Source organism: Scyliorhinus torazame, chromosome 5 (genome assembly GCF_047496885.1).
Source record: "Scyliorhinus torazame isolate Kashiwa2021f chromosome 5, sScyTor2.1, whole genome shotgun sequence".
NCBI classification, from domain to species: Eukaryota; Metazoa; Chordata; class Chondrichthyes; order Carcharhiniformes; family Scyliorhinidae; genus Scyliorhinus; species Scyliorhinus torazame.
Window position 1 is genome coordinate 266,414,414 of NC_092711.1, and position 19,313 is coordinate 266,433,726.

Below are 19,313 nucleotides of genomic sequence, written 5' to 3' on the forward strand. Positions count from 1 at the left end.
ATATTATATACCTGGAGACCAGGGGCCAGAATTCTCCGACCATTGGGATTCTCTGTTCCCCCAGCAGTGAACCCCCACCCATGGGTTTCCCAGCGGCATGGGGTGGCTTGAATAGGAAATCCCATTGACAAGCTGTGGAAGTAGAGGATCCTGCCACCAGTGAACGGCGCACCTCCGAGAAACACACGGCTAGGGGAGCGGAGAAGCCCGCCCCACATTTAGTATTTCTACAATAACAGTAAGGGAAACGGGTCATTATTGACAATCTTTTTTTAAATAAATTTAAAGTACCCAATTCATTTTTTTAAATTAAGGGGCAATTTAGCTTGGCCAATCCACCTACCCTGCACATCTTTTGGGTTGTCTGGGCGTATACCCAAGCAAACACGGGGAGAACGATTATTGACAAAATCATGGAGAAATAGAAAAGTGTCTCACTGATAATGGAGGATAGTTTGCCAATGGTGTCTAAAACTGTGAACATCATGGTTATGAATATGTCATGATATGCACTCATGCATATAATGAGATACAGACAGGCAGTGACAGACACCCAGTACAGCCAATCAACACACAGGACAGAACACAACCAATCACCAGGCAGAACACTAGAAGGTGGTCTCCCATTATAAAACACACAAGGCATCAACACTCTGCCTCTTTCCACTGGTGACAACTGTAATGACAGTCAGGGTGTATATATCAGTTAGCACCTTCTACACATGGCTCAGAGCTAGTCTGGTCTAGTTAGTTATAGCAAGCACGCTCAGGTTAGTAGAGTGTCAAACCCACAGCGAACTGTGTGCACTGCTTAACAAGTTCACTAAAGCGTATTGAACTAACATCACAGTTTGGAGTCTACTTTCAAGTACAACTGCATCCAGTTGCAGTCCGTGTTACCCCAGGGTGATTAGTACGGCATGGTACCAGTAGTCTACTATCTCAAAGTGGTTTACCTCGAGTGATTCCGTGGCGACCAGCAAGTGCCTTCTAGCGGCATGGAGAAGATCCAGGCTCCTCCCCAGCTACGGATCTCCAGCAATCTCGGCACCAACTGGCGGGTCTTCAAGCAAAGGTTCCTTCTCTACATTGAGGCCTCAGACCTCGAGGATGAGTCCGATGCCAGAAAAACCAGGCTGCTCCTATCAACTGCGGGGGTCCAAGCCATCCAGATTTTCAACTCGCTTAATTTTACCGACGGCCAGGACAAGACCAAATTCAAGACCGTTTTGGAGAAGTTCGACAGTCACTGTGAAGTTGAAACAAACAAGAGCTTTGAGCGCTATATCTTCCAGCAACGCTTTCAGGGTAAGGATGAACCTTTCCAATCCTTCCTAACTCATCTCCGTATAGTAGCGCAGTCGTGCAATTATGGTGACACCGCTGATTCCATCATCAGGGATCAGATCGTGTTTGGGGTGCACTCCGATTCCTTGTGGGTGCAACTCCTCAAAATTAAGCACATGACCCTGCCAGTCACAATCGAGATGTGTATAGTGCATGAGCATGCGGGAAGTCGGTACTCCAATTTCAAATCGGCAGAATACAAAAAACTTGCCTTCCACGAGGCAGAGAGTGTGCAGGCCATCACCCGGATGCAGCGCCTCAGTATCAATGAAAGCGGTCATTTCGCACACTTTTCCCGGGGCACCACACATGCGCAACACGACGGGAGGGCGAAGCGGGCGAAAACCAAACTGCGCAGGTGCGAATGTCGGCTAACCGCACTGTGCATGTGCGACGATGCACGGAGCGTAACGACATCAACGTCATGACGTACCCGAACTGCAGCCCCGCCCACTTAAAGTGTCAATGCCCTGCAAAAGGCAGGCGATGTTTAAATTGCGGGAAGCCTAGACATTATGCAGCCTTGTGCAGGTCTACACCACCAGTCAAGGGCCAGCAATCCCAATTCCAACGCAAGCGCGTTCGATGTGTACAGCAAGGTTTACTGGATTCTGATCCTGGTAGCACTACGGATCCAGAGGACGAGTGCCTGGAGTCCCCCTATCGTGTGGGCACCATCACTACATGTGAGTATGCCTTCTCAAATTCAGCAAGACACCTATCTATCCTCAATGTGGATTCCGCGGACGAATGGCGTGCTGTCTTACACGTAAATCAATGCAGCATCCAATTCAAGCTGGACACTGGTGCTTCTGCCAATCTCATCTCTCAAACTGATTTTGACTGCATTAAAAACTAACCCAAAATTCTTCTGCCAGCTCCTCGATTATAATGGCAACGCCATAACTGTACGAGGATCTTGTCACCTATTCGTCTCCAACAAGACCATCAATGTCACACTGTGATTCAAAATTGTCAAGCCTGATAAGGCATCCCTGCTTGGTGCCCATGCATGCAAGCTACCCAACCTCGTACAGCGAGTCCATGCCATGTCTTCTTCTTCCAATGTGGATCTTTAGGCTGACATTGATGACATTCTTGCTCAATAGCCGGATGTGTTTGATGGAATGGGTACTCTGCCATACTGCTACAAGACCCTACTCAGGCCTGATGCCTCGCCTGTAATCCATGCACCACGCCGGGTGCCGGCTCCTCTGAAGGAACGTTTAAAGGCACAGCTACAGGAGCTCCAAGACCAGGGCATCATCTCCAAAGTGACAGAACCGACTGACTGGGTCAGCTCGATGGTCTGTGTGAAGAAGCCCTCAGGAGAGTTGCGGATATGCATAGATCCCAAACATCTTAACCAGAACATATTGCAGGAACACTACCCGATCCCAAAGCGGGAGGAACTGATCAGTGAGATGGCACACGCCAAATTCTTCACGAAGCTAGATGCATTGCGTGGTTTCATGCAGATACAACTGGACGAGTCCAGCAGAAAGCTCTGCACGTTCAACACACCTTTCGGAACGTACTGTTATAACCTTACGCCGTTCGGCATTGTCTCAGCCTCTGAAATCTGAATAAGGCCAAGTGCTCCTTTGGCATGTCAACCATCAAGTTCTTGGGCGACCAGATATCCCAGCAGGGTGTGCGACCAGATTCGGACAACGTCTAGGTCATTAATGCCATGAAGACCCCGGAAGACAAAAAGGTGGTACTACGCTTCCTCGGAATGGTGAACTTCTTGGGAAAATTCATTCCCAACCTGGCATCACACACCACGGCTCTCAGGCATCTGGTGAAGAAGTCCACTGCATTCCAGTGGCTACCCACACATCAAGCAGAGTGGCTCAAGCTCAAAGCAAAGCTCACCACTGCTCCGGTACTAGCGTTGTTTGACCCGGACAGGGAAAGAAAAATCTCCATGGACGCAAGCAAGGACAGCATCGGTGCAGTGCTCCTCCAGAGGGATGATTCCTCGTCCAGTTGCTTATGCTTCAAGGTCCATGACTCCAACTGAACAGAGGTATGCTCAGATAGAAAAAGATTGTCTGGGCCTCCTAACCGGCATTGTAAATTTCCATGACTACGTCTACGGTCTACCAACATTCACAGTGGAGACCGACCACAGACCCTTGGTCCATATCATTCATAAGGACTTGAATGACATGACACCCAAGCTTCAGCGCATTCTCCTTCGACTCCGAAGGTACGATTTTGAGTTAGTATACACAGCAGGCAAGGAGTTGATAATTGCGGATGCCCTGTCCCGCTCCATCACCTCGCCCTGTGAACAGGTTGATTTCATCACGCCAGATTGAGGCACAGTTGCAGCTGTGGGCCAGCAACCTCCTGGCCTCAGATGAAAGAGTGATCAACATTCATGAAGAGACTGCCAAAGACCCTCTTCTGTAGCGTGTAATTCACCACCTCACAAATGGCAGGCAAAAAGGGCAATGCCCTCAATTCTTTAATGTGAAGGACAACCTGACAGTCGTCAAGGGGATCCTCCTCAAGCTAGATCGTATCGTTATTCCTCACAGTCTGCAGAGCTTAGTGCTAAAACAAATCCACGAGGGACACCTAGGTGTCGAAAAGTGTAGGCGCAGGACCTGGCAGGCTGTCTATTGGCCTGGAATCAATCAGGACATATCCACCATTGTCTTCAATTGTGCGACCTGCCAGCGTTTCCAGCCTGTTCAAACAAAAGAAACACTCCAGCAACACGAGATTGTGACCTCTCCGTGGTCCAAGGTGGGAATCAACCTTTTTCAGGCCAATGACTATGTGCTCATCATCGATTACTTCTCAAATTACCCGGAAATTGTGAAGCTGTCAGACCTCGTATAAAGGACAGTCATCAAGGCCTGCAAAGAGACATTTGCCAGGCATGGTATTCCACTCACTGTCATGAGTGACAATGGTCCCTGCTTCCACAGCCAAGAGTGGTCCAATCTCGCCAAGTCGTACCAATTCAACCACATTACCTCAAGCCCACACTACCCGCAGTCCAACGGGAAGGTCGAGAAAGGGGTCCATATAGTGAAGCAACTGCTCTGCAAGGCTGCGGACTCTGCTTCTGACTTCAACCTTGCGCTGTTGGCGTCCTGGGCAACCCCTCTGTCCACCGGTATGTCTCCGGCTCAACTCCTCATGAATAGAGACCTGTGGACGACTGCTCCAGCCATACACTTACCAGACCTGGATTACCTCCCAGTGCTGCAAAAGGTACAGCAACTCAGGAACCGGCAAAAGCTGACGTACGATGCTCATGCTACCGATTTGCCTGTGCTCTCTCCGGAAGATGCTGTTCAGATCAAGCTACCTAATGGAGGCTGGTCAGCTGCAGCTGTTGTTGTTCGGCAGGCTGCTCCCAAATCGTTTGTAGTTCATATGGCTGATGGCTCCATTGTCAGGCGCAACAGAAGGACACTGCTCAAAGTTGCCTGCCCACCACCAGATCCTACTTTTCCATATGTTGTTATGCCTCCTCGGACACCTCGCACCACGAGGCCACCAATCTGGCAGCAATCCCGCCTGTCAAGGCGCCGTCGTCCCCACCTCCACCTCTCAGCCAGTCAACAAGGATCCAACACAAGCCCCAAAGATTGGACTGATAGACATTTATCTTGTAAATTTTGTTCTGTATCTGCACGCTAGACACCTCTTCTGTATATATTCATCCACTCGCCATTTAATGTAAATAGTTATACATGTAAATACAGTCGCATCTGCTCCAAGCAACCAACACTTTGTTTTTCTAAAAGGGGGGATGTCATGATATGCATTCATGCACATAATGAGATACAGACAGGCAGTGACAGATACCCAGTACAGCAATCAACACACAGGACAGAACACAACCAATCACCAGGCAGAACACTAGAAGGTGGTCTCCCACTATAAAACACACGAGGCATCAACACTCTGCCTCTTTCCACTGGTGACAACTGTAGTGACAGTCAGAGTGTATGTATCAGTTAGCACCTTCTACATGTGGCTCAGAGCTAGTCTGGTCCAGTTAGTTATAGCAAGCACGCTTAGGTTAGTGGAGTGTCAAACCCACAGCGAACTGTGTGCACTGCTTAACAAGTTCAATAAAGCGTATTGAACTAACATCACAGTTTGGAGTCTACTTTTAAGTACAACTGCATCCAGTTGCAGTCCGTGTTACCCCAGGGTGATTAACACGACAGAATACTCAGCTGTAAGGAATTGTGCAGTGTTTAATGAAATACTGCAGAGAATTTGAGCTGATCAACCAGAGTGCATGTGTGCATCTCTTCATGGACCGTTCGTACAAAGACTTCACTCCAGATGGTTGGAATGTATAATCCGTATCAATTAGGTTATGGGTGACATCCTAGTTGATTTCTGTTCTGTCCAGTAATCCTACTTCTCTAGAAGATACTACATTCAGTTCCATTTTTATCTGCATATTTGAATGCACTTTGACAGGCTTTCATCGAGTCTGAGGTCTCCGGGAAGGTTCTGAACTGAGGGTTGAAGACCACCTAAGACAGAGTTCTATTCAAGAGAGTTTGTATACTATAAAAGAGAGTGTCATGGAAAGGAAAGGCCCTTGTGTAGACCATGATGGTAATACAGCACTTATCGTACATGGCAAACAAACTGTTATGATTCATTTTGCACAATTATTCAAAGTTAATTGCAAAAACTCAAACTCTGAGCAACTGGGAGAAGTAAATGAGGTGCCTTGTACCTCAAACATTCATGCTTTTGTGGTGATGGTCCTGGGCAAAAGAATACATTAGATCATGGGCTGGATAGCCGTGATGGTGTGATCGTGTCTCACAGGACAGAGCTATCACATCCACAGGCCAATTTCCCAAAGTTGGTCTACAGGTGACATATATTCCAGAGGGGTCCATTGAATGGAGGGATAGATATATGTAGGAGATATTTAAAAAGCTACTTGACGAGTTTAAATGTTGGTTAACTGTTCGGGATGATGGACAAGAAGTGAGATCCATAGAGTGGCAGATTGCGATGAAAGAGTAGAGAGTAAGAAAGTGAAGCTGAAATTCTGATAGTGAATAGAATAGAATGCCAACAATGCAGAAGGAGGCTATATGGACCACCGGGTCTGCGCCGATCCTTTGAGAAAGCATCCCAGCTAGGCCCATTCCCCCGCCCCATTCCCGTAACCCCACTTAATCTGCACATCTTTGGACAGCGGGAAGAAACCGGAGCACACGGAGGAAACCCATGCAGGCACGGGGAGTACTTGCAGACTCCACACAGACCCAAAGCTGGAATTGAATCCGGTCCCTGGCGCTGTGAGGCAGCAGTGCTAACCGCTGTGGTACCGTGCCACAGTGAGTCCGGAAAATGACTCCTCCATCAGAAAATGATTGCATTTTGAGAAAGACCATCCGATGGACATTAAAGTGGATTTGGAGGCCATAATCTTGAATAGGTTAGATGATGAAAAAGACCACAGAACAGTTTCATAATAGAACTAGAAGCAGACGATTTCACGATTGTAAAGATTTGGTGGCTGTTGATAAGCTTCAGGATGAACTATTGAGGAGAGGCAAAAGAAACAGAAATAGTTTGGAATCTATTCTGAGTTACCAATGGTCAAGCAGCCTTGTTAATTATATATGGGCTTGGATCGAAAAAGTCCGCGCAAATGCGACTTGTATGGCTAAAAACAAGGTTAGTTGCTGGGGCTTTGAAGAGAAACCTCATGATACAGATGTTAAAGTGGATTCTCCCACAGCTGTAAAAGTTAATTTTATGCCACATATTCACCAGGTGTAAGTTAATCAACATAAATCCACATTTCTGCAGTGTGATACCTTTCAGAAAAAAAGTGTCTCTAAAACTACACAAAGAGGCAGCAGTTTTAGAAGGAAAACCAAGGAAACTAAACAAATGTATCACTAGCCTGAATGATGTTTCCAGGGTGTGGTGTTTTTTGGTGAGATTTATTTTACTTAAAATAGCTAGTGTTCAATTAAAAGCAGATCCTATTATGGATGTCATAATGGCAAACTTTCAGGCATCTTCATGATGCATGTTGATAATTTCTAATAGGGTGGTACAATGGAATTTGAGAAATATGCTCTCAATAAAATTAAATTGAATTTAAAATTGGTGGCGGGCCTAGATAAGATGCTCTTTCAGAGGGTCAGTGCCGATTCGATGGGCCAAATGGCCTCCTTCTTTTTAAACTAAATTTAGAGTACCAATTGTTTTCCAATTAAGGGATAGTTTAACATGGCCAATAATCCTACCCTGCACATCTTTTAGGGTTGTGGGAGTGAGACCCATGCAGACACGAAGCGAATGTACAAACTCCACACGGACAGTGACCCGGGCCTGAATCGAACCCGGGTCCTCAGTTGCTGTGAGGTAGCAGTGCTAACCACTGTGCCATCGTGCCATCTGAATGGCCTCCTTCTGCATTGCAGGAGTTCTACAGTTCTAAGTATATACTTAGGTTCTTATCCTTGGGTGGTCCAAAGAACATGAGTCATTTCTAGCACTGCTTGACATTCTAATCTTCCTGATAGATATTCTAATACAGCTAGATTCAGAATATTTCTACTGGTGGGAATAGGAAATGCAATCCTTTAGCTTGGGAAACAAAGAAAATAAAAGGGGCTGCCAAAATATTCTGCCTGTCAAAACATTGGCTCTCCTCAAGGCAGTGGAAGTGGGATTCTATTTGTCAAATATTTTAAGGGAGATTCTGTAGGATGGCATACTGAATTTTACAGATTGAATGTGATGTAGATAATCGATCCTTGCGGGATAAAGTACACTCTATAAAAAGTGTGAGTGAGAAAAATCAACAGATTGGCTTATCTGGATTGAAACAAATGTTGGAGTGAAAGGAAATATCTCAAATTAAATTGGGTGAATGTCGACAACTGCCGGAGTGATTTACAGAAAGAAACACATGTACGAAGAAATTGTAAAAGGGTCTAATATAGGCCGTCTCACAATTTAACACTTTGTACTAAATAAACATATCTTTGATTTAATTTGTTTTCAAATTTTGAATGTACATATAAACTAATGTTTTATTTAAAGGCAGTGATGGTAATATGTTAATATTTAATAAATTATAATTATACTGAATTATCTGCAGGCGGTGGGCATTACGGTAATTGCTGGATCATATGGCACACCAGGATTTTTAAAAGTGTCTTTGCCTACAGGTATTTTTACACTGACCATTTTATGGAACAAGTACAACAATGCAGCAGGAATCCTATTAATCAAAGAAGCCCAATAATCTTTCATCATTGCTGTCACACTAATGATCATTGGCATTGTGTGAACTGTTAGTTTGTCCACATAATGCATCATTTTCACTGCCGTCTGGGCATTGCTGATGCATTTCTTGAATAACTTCACAATTGTCTCATATTTCACTGATTGCCACAAGTTTCACACCCATTCGCACACCTCTGAAATGGTGGAAAGCTCCATTCCAAGTCATAACTGGAATCTCCAACCATTCATTCCACTCGTCACGCATTAAAGCTTTAAATGTCTTGCTTATCAAAATGTCCAGGGGCTGTAATTGGCTTGCGAGACCACCTGGAATCAATAAATTCAATTCCTCAACCTCCTCTCCATAGTCTCAGTTATATGTGCCCAAAACAGGTCACACACTATTAGAGCTGGGGTTTTTTTCAGAACGCCACCTGGCTTTGACGTTGTCCCATCACCATGGGATCCCATCTCTATTCATCCATTTCTTAGGGCGAACATGAACAAGAATTCCATTTGGAATTTAAACCTTTGGTGCCATTTTTCTCCCAAAAATCTGTAAAGGCGGCGGTTTTTTGCCATCAGAACAATATACCAAAACGACAGTGTAATGGGTCTTATCGGGAGCAGACATTTTATCGGTATTGTTTTAGCACCTTGATTGTCCAGTCTTGTTCAATGGAATAGAAAATGTTAGGGGCACTTTGTCCACATTGCCATCTATCCAAGTTGAAAACATATTTATGTTCCTTTGCTTTAATCGTGAACCTGTGAGATTTAAATAACTTTGCTTTGTCTTTGGCTGGAAGGCTCTGTGCTATCCTGGTTCTAGTACACATGCTTCGCCTGTGCATTTTTATAAATCTGTACCACCAAAATATTGTCCCACCAAAATGCCATTTGCTGCTGGTTTTCTTCTTGATCACTTGCAATTGTTTTAATGTATCTTCACACCCATACCTTTTTATCCTTTTGGGAATAATGGGAGAAGTGGTGGAAGGATTCCCAAACTGATTATCAGCCCGTTATACCACATTGAATGCTTCTTCCTGTTCAACGCAAATCTCCAATCGCTCCTCGCTCACAACCAGGAGGCATTTGAAGGCATGGGAACACTGCCATACACATACAAAATTCGCCTCAAACCGGACGCCATCCCGGTCGTTCACGCACCTCGCAGGGTTCCTGCGCCACTTAAAGACCGCCTCAAGCTGCAGCTGCAGGATCTCCAGGACCAAGGGGTCCTATCCAGGGTCATGGAGCCCACGCCATGGGTCAGCTCCATGGCGTGTGTCAAGAAGCCCTCTGGCGAGCTCCGCATCTGTATAGACCCTAAAGACCTAAATAATAACATTATGCGGGAACATTATCCCATACCTAAACGGGAGGAAATCACCAGTGAAATGGCCCAAGACAAGATATTCACCAAACTGGATGCTTCTAAAGGATTTTGGCAGATCCAACTGGACCCGTCCAGCCGAAAGCTATGCACCTTTAACACCCCTTTCGGCAGATTCTGCTACAACCGGATGCCATTTGGCATCATCTCGGCATCCGAGGTCTTCCACAGAATCATGGAGCAGATGATGGAAGGCATCGAAGGGGTGCGCGTATATGTGGACGATGTCGTCATCTGGTCCACCACACCGCAGGAGCACATACATCGTCTCCAACGCGTTTTTGCCCGCATACGGAAAAATGGCCTGAGCCTCAACCGAGCCAAGTGTGCTTTTGGCCAGACCGAATTGAAGTTCCTGGGGGACCACATCTCCCGGTCAGGGGTCCGTCCGGATGCAGACAAGGTGAGCGCCATCACAGCCATGCCGCGGCCGGCCGACAAGAAGGCTGTACTACGATTCCTGGGCATGGTCAACTTCCTCGGGAAATTCATTCCCAACCTTGCCTCCCACACAACGGCTCTGCGCCATCTCGTAAAAAAATCCACAGACTTCCAGTGGCAACATACACACCAGCTGGAATGGGAGAAGCTCAAACACAAACTTGCCACGGCACCAGTGTTGGCGGTCTTTGACACGTCTCGTCCCACCAAAATCTCAACTGATGCCAGCCAATCCGGCATTGGAGCAGTGCTCCTGCAGAGAGATGACACGTCGTCATGGGCCCCGGTTGCCTATGCATCACGGGCTATGACCCCCATAGAGCAGCGCTACGCGCAAATCGAAAAAGAATGCCTGGGCTTGCTAACTGGTTTGGACAAGTTCCACAATTATGTATATGGTCTTCCACGATTCACGGTCGAAACTGACCACCGCCCCCTGGTCAACATAATAAACAAGGACCTGAACGACATGACCCCTCGCCTCCAGCGCATCCTACTTAAACCCAGGAGGTATGATTTCCAACTGATCTACACTCCAGGGAAGGACCTCATCGTGGCGGATACCCTATCCCGAACAGTGAGTACACCACCAGATGCGGAGAGGTTCGTATGTCAAGTTGAGGCACAAGTGGCCTTGACAGCGGCAAATCTGCCGGCTAACGACTCCAGTCTGGCCCGCATACGCAGAGAGACAGCGGCCGACCCCCTTTTACAGCGAGTGATGCGCCACATGACAGAAGGTTGGCTCAAAGGGCAGTGCCCGCAGTTTTATAATGTACGGGACGACCTAGCCACCATTGATGGGATCCTTCTGAAGCTAGACAGGATCGTCATTCCGCACAGTATGCGGCAGCTGGTTCTCAATCAAATACATGAAGGCCACTTGGGGGTCGAGAAATGCAGACGGAGGGCCCGAGGGGCGGTATATTGGCCGGGCATCAGTGACGATATTGCCAACATGGTGCTCAACTGCACAACCTGCCAGAGGTTTCAGCCGGCGCAACCTCCTGAGACGCTTCTGCCCCATGAGCTGGTGACGTCCCCCTGGGCAAAGGTGGGTGTCGACCTATTTCACGCGCTTGGCATGGACTATGTTGTCATCATGGACTACTTCTCCAATTACCCAGAAGTCTTGTTTTGTTATGGTACAACCTCGTTAGCATGACACACCCGACATCGCCCCATGTATATAGTTACGACACATGTACATGCTGTAAATATCACGCTCACACACTTTTAGCTGCACTCAGGACACATTCATATTTATAACCACGTAGGCACATAATCTTGTAAAAAAGGGGGGTGTCATGATATTCAAACACACACATCATGATAGACAGACCAACAGACAAATTAGCACACATAACACGACAGCCAATCACAGACAAGGACAGAGACAGTATAAGACAAGAAACACGACACCTGGTGGCCAGTCCATCTAGAGACCAGGACAAGGACAGGACCTGATTAACAACACACTCAGGGAGTCACCACGTGCAGAGTATCAAGACAAATCTGTAAATAGCATGTTAGAATAAAACAGCGTTGTACAAATTGCAACCGTGTTAGTTCATCTGTACCTCAGAGCACCCAACACCACACTTCCCTGGCCAATAGGTCCAGGGATTGGACTCGAACCAGGAGCGTCTGGTCCAGTGGTAGGGACGTTACCATTGCACCATAAGGCCTCATCACATACAATTATTTTGCTAGATACAAAATATCCATTTTGCCTGTGGTTTGTTATCCAATTGTTCACCTTTCCTCAGCTATACTATAGCTATTTTGCAGTATGCCCATGATAAATGTGCCTTTTTCTATTTTCACTAGTTCTTCCTCACACTTCTTCCATTCCTGCAACATTTTATTTGTTGGAGGACCAAAATGCCCTTCAGCTATTCTATTCTCTTGCTCCAGTTTGAATCCTATCGTATAAGAAAACCTTTTTTTGACTTGTACCCACTGGATTCGCACCAATTACCAGTAACCCTGCATAACTCTGAAGTATATGTGAATAAGGTGAAAGGGTGGTGATCGGACTATAAGATGCATAACAACATTAGAAAGCTTTAGCTAATTTTTTTTCCTGAAACAAAGTGTACCTTAAAATATGATAATTGATGATTGAGCTCTTGTAAAAAGGAACAGAGTGAAAATATGGTTGTTGGGTTAGGAGGTTCATGTTTGTAATTTGAATCTCTGAATAAATGCTCATAAAAGTATGTAAAGATTTTTTCTAGTTCTATTCTTCACCACCTATTTTGTGGAATAGAAAACCTTCTTCTTGCTACTTGCATACCCCTGGGCATGGAAGATGTGGTCAATGTTAGTTGCAGCAGAGTAGGGTAGTGAGCCAGCCCTCCCAGATCATCTGGAACTCTTCTAGACCACTCCAAGCCCAGCAGATCCTTGCAACTTTAAATTTCCTGCAACAGCAACGCATTCCTCAAATCCATGACATCAGCAGCCTAGAACCGACTGGGAGCTGGAACAGTGGAAGGGCACAGGGGTAGAAGAAGAAAGGGAATCTGCAAACCCATCAGGGATGCCAAAAGACAATGCCAGACTAAACTAGAGTCACAGACTAACGACAAGGACTCTCATCGGTTGTGGCAAGGCTTAAACAACATAACAGACTATAAAGCAAAGCCGAGTAGAATCTCCAGCAACTGTGCACCACTCCCCGATGAACTCAATGCATCCTGGGCTCTATTCTCCGAAATGGAGACAGAGTGACTCGCGCCGCCGTGAACGCCGTCGCGTTTCATGATGGCGCCAAACGAGTGCGGGCACTACTGATTCACGCCGCTCCAGCCTCCCTTCCCGGCGCCAACTGGGCCCCGCGCCAACCTGTGCTTGTGCAGTGGCACCGCGCCAACCCGCGTATGCGCAGTTGGGCCGCGCCAACCCGCGAATGTGTGGGGGACTTCCTCAACGCGCCGGCCCCGAGGCAACATGGTGTGGGGGTTCAGGGGCCGGCCGCGTAATAAAATAGGGCTGGGACTGGAGAGGCCGGCCCGCCGATCGGTGGGCCCCGATCGTGGGCCAGACCCCATCGGAGGCCCCCCCCCCCCCCCGGGGAAGGAGCGCTTTTCCCCACCCCACAAGCTGCCCCCGACCCTACGCACAGAGTTCCCACCGGCTGAGAGCAGGTGTGAATGGCACTGGCGGGACTCTGCTGTTTCCGCGTGACCACTCGGCCCATCACTGCCAGAGAATCGGCAGCCCAGCCGCAGACAGCGGCCCACTACCAGCGCCGCACCAAACGTCCTGCACAAATGACGCCGATTCTCCACTCCTCGGAGAATCGCCTGCCGGCGTCAGACCGGCGCCGCGGGAAAAAATGGCGTGAACGCCGATTCTCCCATACGGCACGGCATGGGAGAATCCCGCCCCCTATGCTCGTTTCAAGCAGGAAACCAACAAACCATTGTCAAGTGCCCCAGCAGCCTCTAACTCCATCGACAAGTTTGCTGATGACACGACCACAGTGGGTCGGATCTCGAACAACGGCCAGTCAGAGTACAGGTGGGAGTTGGAGAACCTAGTGGCATGGTGTAACGACAACAATCTCTCCCTCAATGTCAGCAAACCTAAGAAGCTGGTCATTGACGTCAGGAAGCAAAGTATCGTACACAGCCCTATCTGCATCAATGGTGCCGAGGTGGAGATGGTTGACAGCTTCAAATTCTTAGGTGTGCACATCACCAACAATTTTCCCTGGTCCACCCACGTTGACCAAGAAAGCACAACAGCACCTATACTTCCTCAGGAAAATAAGGAAATTCAACATGTCCACATTGACTCTTACCAATTTTTACAGATGCACAATAGAAAGCATTCTATCTGGCTGCATCAGAGCCTGGTATGGCAACTGCTCGGCCCAAGGCCATAAGAAACTATAGAGGCGTGAACACACCTCAGTCCATCATGCAAACCCACCTCCTATTCATTGACTCTTCCATCGGGCGGGAGATTAAAAAGTCTGAGAACACACACCAACAGATTTAAAAACAGATTGTAGTGATCTCTGTATATGTTAATATATGATTAGTTAATGTGCAGTCAGTACAGTCAGATAATCACTCGATGGCAACACTAACAGGAACTATATAAGGTGATTCCCGCTCTTTCTTAGTGTAAGTGTGTGTATTGCAGCTAGAGGATAGAAGTGATCAGCTCAGAGTGTAGTGTATTATATTAATTGTTAGTTTAATCTAATCTTAGTTAATTCTATTACTAGTCAAAGTATTCAAGCAAAAGAACTGACAAGTATATTATTTTGTTACTCAATAAATAATTTGTCATCAACCGGAAGACTTTGACTGTTCACCATCAACTTAAATACAACTTAGCAAGACAAGTGAGTAATATATATATATATATTACATCTCTGTAATATAACACCCCGCTGTTACCAGACTCCTGAATGACCCTCTTATGGTCTGAACTGATCTCTCCATGCATCTTCTCTACTGATTAGTACTACACTCCGTATGCTTCAACTGATGTCTATGTCTATGTATTTACATTGTATATCTATCCTATGTTTGTCATGTACGGAATGATCTGTCTGAACTGTACGCAGAACAATACTTTTCACTGTACCTCGGTACACGTGACAATAAACCCAAATCCAATCCAAATCCAATCCGAGGGAAATGGCAGGAGTCAGAGGGGAGGGGAAGTCGGAATAGTGTAGGCATTCAAGGTGAATCAGGAATGGCATGGGGAAGGGTTCTACGGAATTGGGAGATGGGGAGGATCAAATGGTTGTGCTCATGAATCTGCACGTTCTCCCTGTGTCTGCGTGGGTATCCTCCAGGTGCTCCGGTTTCCTCCCACAAGTCCTGAAAGACGTGCTTGTTAGCTGAATTGGACATTCTGAATTCTACCTCCATGTACCGAACAGGCGCCGGAATGTGGCGACGAGGGACTTTTCACGGTAACTTCATTGCAGTGTTAATTTATGCCTACTTGTGACAATAAAGATTACTATTATCAACCAACTGAGGTGAAAGATGCATCCGCCAGACTAACAATGCCTCCCCTTCCCATTACAGAATATTCATGAAAGTCTGTAATCAGTGAAAGATGTGATATCTCTTTGGCCCTCTTGTTTGGCAACATTTTATACACGCTTGTAAGGCTCCAGTAACCAGCTCTTGGTCTTCCCTCTGCCCTCTATTGTTTCTGATCCTCCTCCACCTCTTGTCCCTCCACCTTCCATCGTGCCCCGTTGCCCTACCCCACCACTGCTCTTGCACAGTCTTCCTTCCCCACTGTCCTCCTTGTTCTTGCCCTTGCCTCCCACTGCCCTTGCACACCCTATCATCCCCATCTCCCCCTTGTGTCAGCCCTTCCCTCTCTCTTCCTACCACTGCCCTTGCACAGCCTTCCTTCCCTATCACCCCCCCCCCCCCCCTCACCCCTTAACGTACTAAATAGAATTCCATCCAGGTATTCTGGAATAGCAAAGTTAAGTTGTCATGCTGAACATTTCTTCCTCATGTACCGCACACAAAAAGATGAACCGGTCATTCATTTCATTGTGGAGCATGGCTGCATGAAATAGTTGCCACACCTGTTTACATAATCTGCTTCAAAGTAATTCACTGTTTATGAGCGGCGTGATCAAATGCTACATGAATGCAAGTCTTTCCTTTTCTTTCATCACCCAGGTCGAGAAAGTCTTCTTTTAGGAAATGGGAAAGATATTCCAAAACAAACCAATGTCGACCACGGAGATTGCCACTGCCACCAAATGTGAAAAGTCTTCAGATTGGCAGAACCTTTCCCATCGAGCCAATACCACTGTCAGGGGACTATTTATCTGCACTGTAAGAGTATAGTGATGCCTGGAAGCTTTGATCTGTGCATTCAACACTCCTAACCATGCTCTCCTTCAAAGATTGAACGGCTGATCAGACGCGGGACCCATGAGTCATAGGCCTGGTGACATCATGGTTGTGTTGTAATTTGCTAACTGATCACTGGGAGTCTCGTTAGTATATAAAAGTGAATGTTAGAGTCAGGTGATCTCAGACTGAGTGAAGGGATGGAAGAGAGAGATTGCTTGTGCATGGTCATACTGTTATTCATCTGTTGTTTTGTGTATAGTTAACCCACAGTTAATGTTAATAAATTGTTTATAGTTTTAGCTACAAGTGTTCTTGCAATATAAATCAGGCCATCCGACAAGAACATTACAACAGTGTCACATATGGAATCTGCAAAGGGATCTGGATAGGTTAAGTGTGTGGGCAAAGATTTGGAGGATGGAGTATGATGTGGGAAAATGTGAACTTGTCCACTTTGGCAGGAAGAATTGATGAGAAGCGTACTAAATAAATGGAGAGGCATTACAGAACTCTGAGGTACAAAAGGGTCTATGTGTCCTAGTACATGAATTGGGAAACGTTAATGTGGAGGTGCAGCAAATGATTAGGAAGGCAAACGGAATGTTGTTTATTGCAAAGGAAATGGAATATAAACATCGGAATGTTTTCCTACAGTTGTAAAAGCATTGGTGTGACTACATCTGGAGTACTGTGTATAGTTGTGGACTCCTTATTTAAGAAAGGATATAAATGCATTAGATGTAGTTCAGAGAAGGTTTGAAGAGGAACAAAACAATGTTTGGTATATAAAAATGTAAAGATAGAAGAGAAAGGTCATGGCCTAAATTTGTTGAACTCAATGTTGAATCCTGAGGGCAGCATGGCTGCAAAGTCTTCCTTACTAGCACAAGGGAACATGTGTCAAAATAATGTCCCAGACACCACCAGCCAAACCTGGATATGTCCTGTCCCACAGGCAGGACAGACCCAGCAGAGATGGAAGCACGGTGTTAGATAGTAGGGAGGGAGTTGCCCTGGGAGTCTTCAACATCAACTCTGGACCCCATGAAGTCTCATGGCATCAGGTCAAACATGGGCTAGGAAACTAAATGCTGATTAGATACTCATCACACCATTGAATCCCTCGGCTGATCAACCACTACTCCTCCATGTTCAACATCACTTTGAGGAAGCGTTGAGGGTGGAAAAAGCACTGAATATACTCTGGGTGGGGGGGCTTCAATTTCCATCACCAAGAGTGGCGTAGTAGCACCGCCACAGACAGAGCTGGCTGAGTCCAAAGCGACATAGGTGCTAGATTGGCTCCATGAAAACAACTAAAAGCGAAATGCATACTTGACCTTATCCACACCAATCTGCCTGGTACAGATGCATCTGTCCATGACAGTATCGGTAGGAGTGACCACCATACAGACCTTGTGCAGACAAAGTTCCAAATTCATACTCAGGAAACTTTCCATCATGTCATGTGGCACTACCACTGTGCTAAATGGGATAAATTTTGTACAGATCTAGCAATCCAAGATTGGGCAACCGTGAGGTGCTACACGCCATCAGCAGCAGCAGAATTGTACTCAACCACAAATTGTAAAACTGACTGCACACTAGCCCAGGGAGTCGTAACAATGTGATATCCATAAACAGTTGTAGGCACTGGAATATATTAAGGCTATGGACAATATTCCGGCAACAGTACTTGAGGACTTGTGTCCCAAAACTTGATTTACCCCTAGCCAAGCTGTTCCTGTACAGCTACAACATTGGCATATGCCCAGCACTGTGAAAAATTTCCTGAACTGTCCTGTGCATAAAAAGCAGGACAATCTGGCCAACAATCTATTCTTGATCATCAGTAAAGTGATAGAAGGGATCATCAATAGTGTGACCAAGCAGCACTTGCTTAGCAATAACCTGCTCATTAACGCTCAGTTTGGATTCCACCAAGGTCACTCAGCTCCTGACCATGTTACAGCCTTGATTAAAACAGGGACAAAGAAGCTGAACTCCAGAGGTGAGGTGAAATTGACTCCCCTTGACAATCAAGACAGCATTTGTGTGAGTATGGCATCAAGGAGCTTTAGCAAAATTGGAGTCAATGGGAATTTGAGGAATACTCTAGTATTTCCCTTGAATCATCAGAGTGGCACAGTCGTTAGCACTGCTGCCTCATAGAACCAGGGACCGAGGTTCAATTCTGGGTGTCTGTCTGTGTGGTTTGCACAATCTACCCATGTCTGCGTGAGTTTCCTCCAGATGCTCCGGTTTCCTCCCACTTTCTAAAGAAGTGCAGTAAATGGATTAGCTACGCTAATCCACCTTAGTGTCCAAAAGGTTAGGTGGAATTACTGGGTTAAGGGTATAGGGTGAGAGCCTTTCCCTAGGTAGGGTGCTCTTTCAGAATGACCTCTTTCTGCATTGTAGGAATTCTATGTTTCTATGATTCTATAACTAGCACAAAGGAAGATGGTTATGGTTATTGGAGGTCAATCATCTCAGTTCCAGAATATTACTGCAGGAGTTGCTAAGGGCCTCTACTGCCTAGACCCAACTATCTCCAGCTGCTTCATCAATGACCTTCCTTCCATCATAAGTGCCATACAAACCTGTGACCACTTCTATCCAGAAGGGCAAGGGCAACAGACATTTGGGAGCATCATCCTCTGAAAGATCCCCTCCAAGCCGCTCCCCATCCTGACTTGGAAACATCACTGTTCCTTCACTGTCACTGGGTCAAAATCCTGGAACTCCCTCCCTAACAGCACTATGGGTGTACGTACGGTACATGGACTGCAGCAATTCAAGAAGGCAGCTCACCACCACCTTCTCAGCGACAATTAGGGATGGGAAATGAATGCTGTCCTCCCCCATGACGTCCACTTCCAATGAATGAATTAAAAAATAAAATTTTATGAGGAAAGGATGTTCAGGCTGAGACCGCATCCATTAGAGTTTAGAGATTGAGAGGTGATCTTGTTGAAACATATCATATCCTGAGGGGACTTGGCAAG

General features: G+C 46.3%; 1 protein-coding gene across 3 annotated transcripts in view; it reads left to right on the forward strand.

Moving 5' to 3' along the window:
- Positions 1-19,313, forward strand: part of gdpd2 (glycerophosphodiester phosphodiesterase domain containing 2) — a 351,510-nt gene that overhangs the window by 101,356 nt on the left and 230,841 nt on the right. Inside the window, exon 1 of one of the 3 annotated variants that reach the window (XM_072505509.1) lies at positions 16,130-16,284. The exons of the other annotated variants lie outside the window; for them this stretch is intronic. The gene's annotated coding sequence lies outside the window, so the exon portion shown is untranslated. Of the gene's footprint in view, positions 1-16,129; positions 16,285-19,313 lie in introns of those variants that run through there. 3 annotated transcript variants of the gene reach the window in all.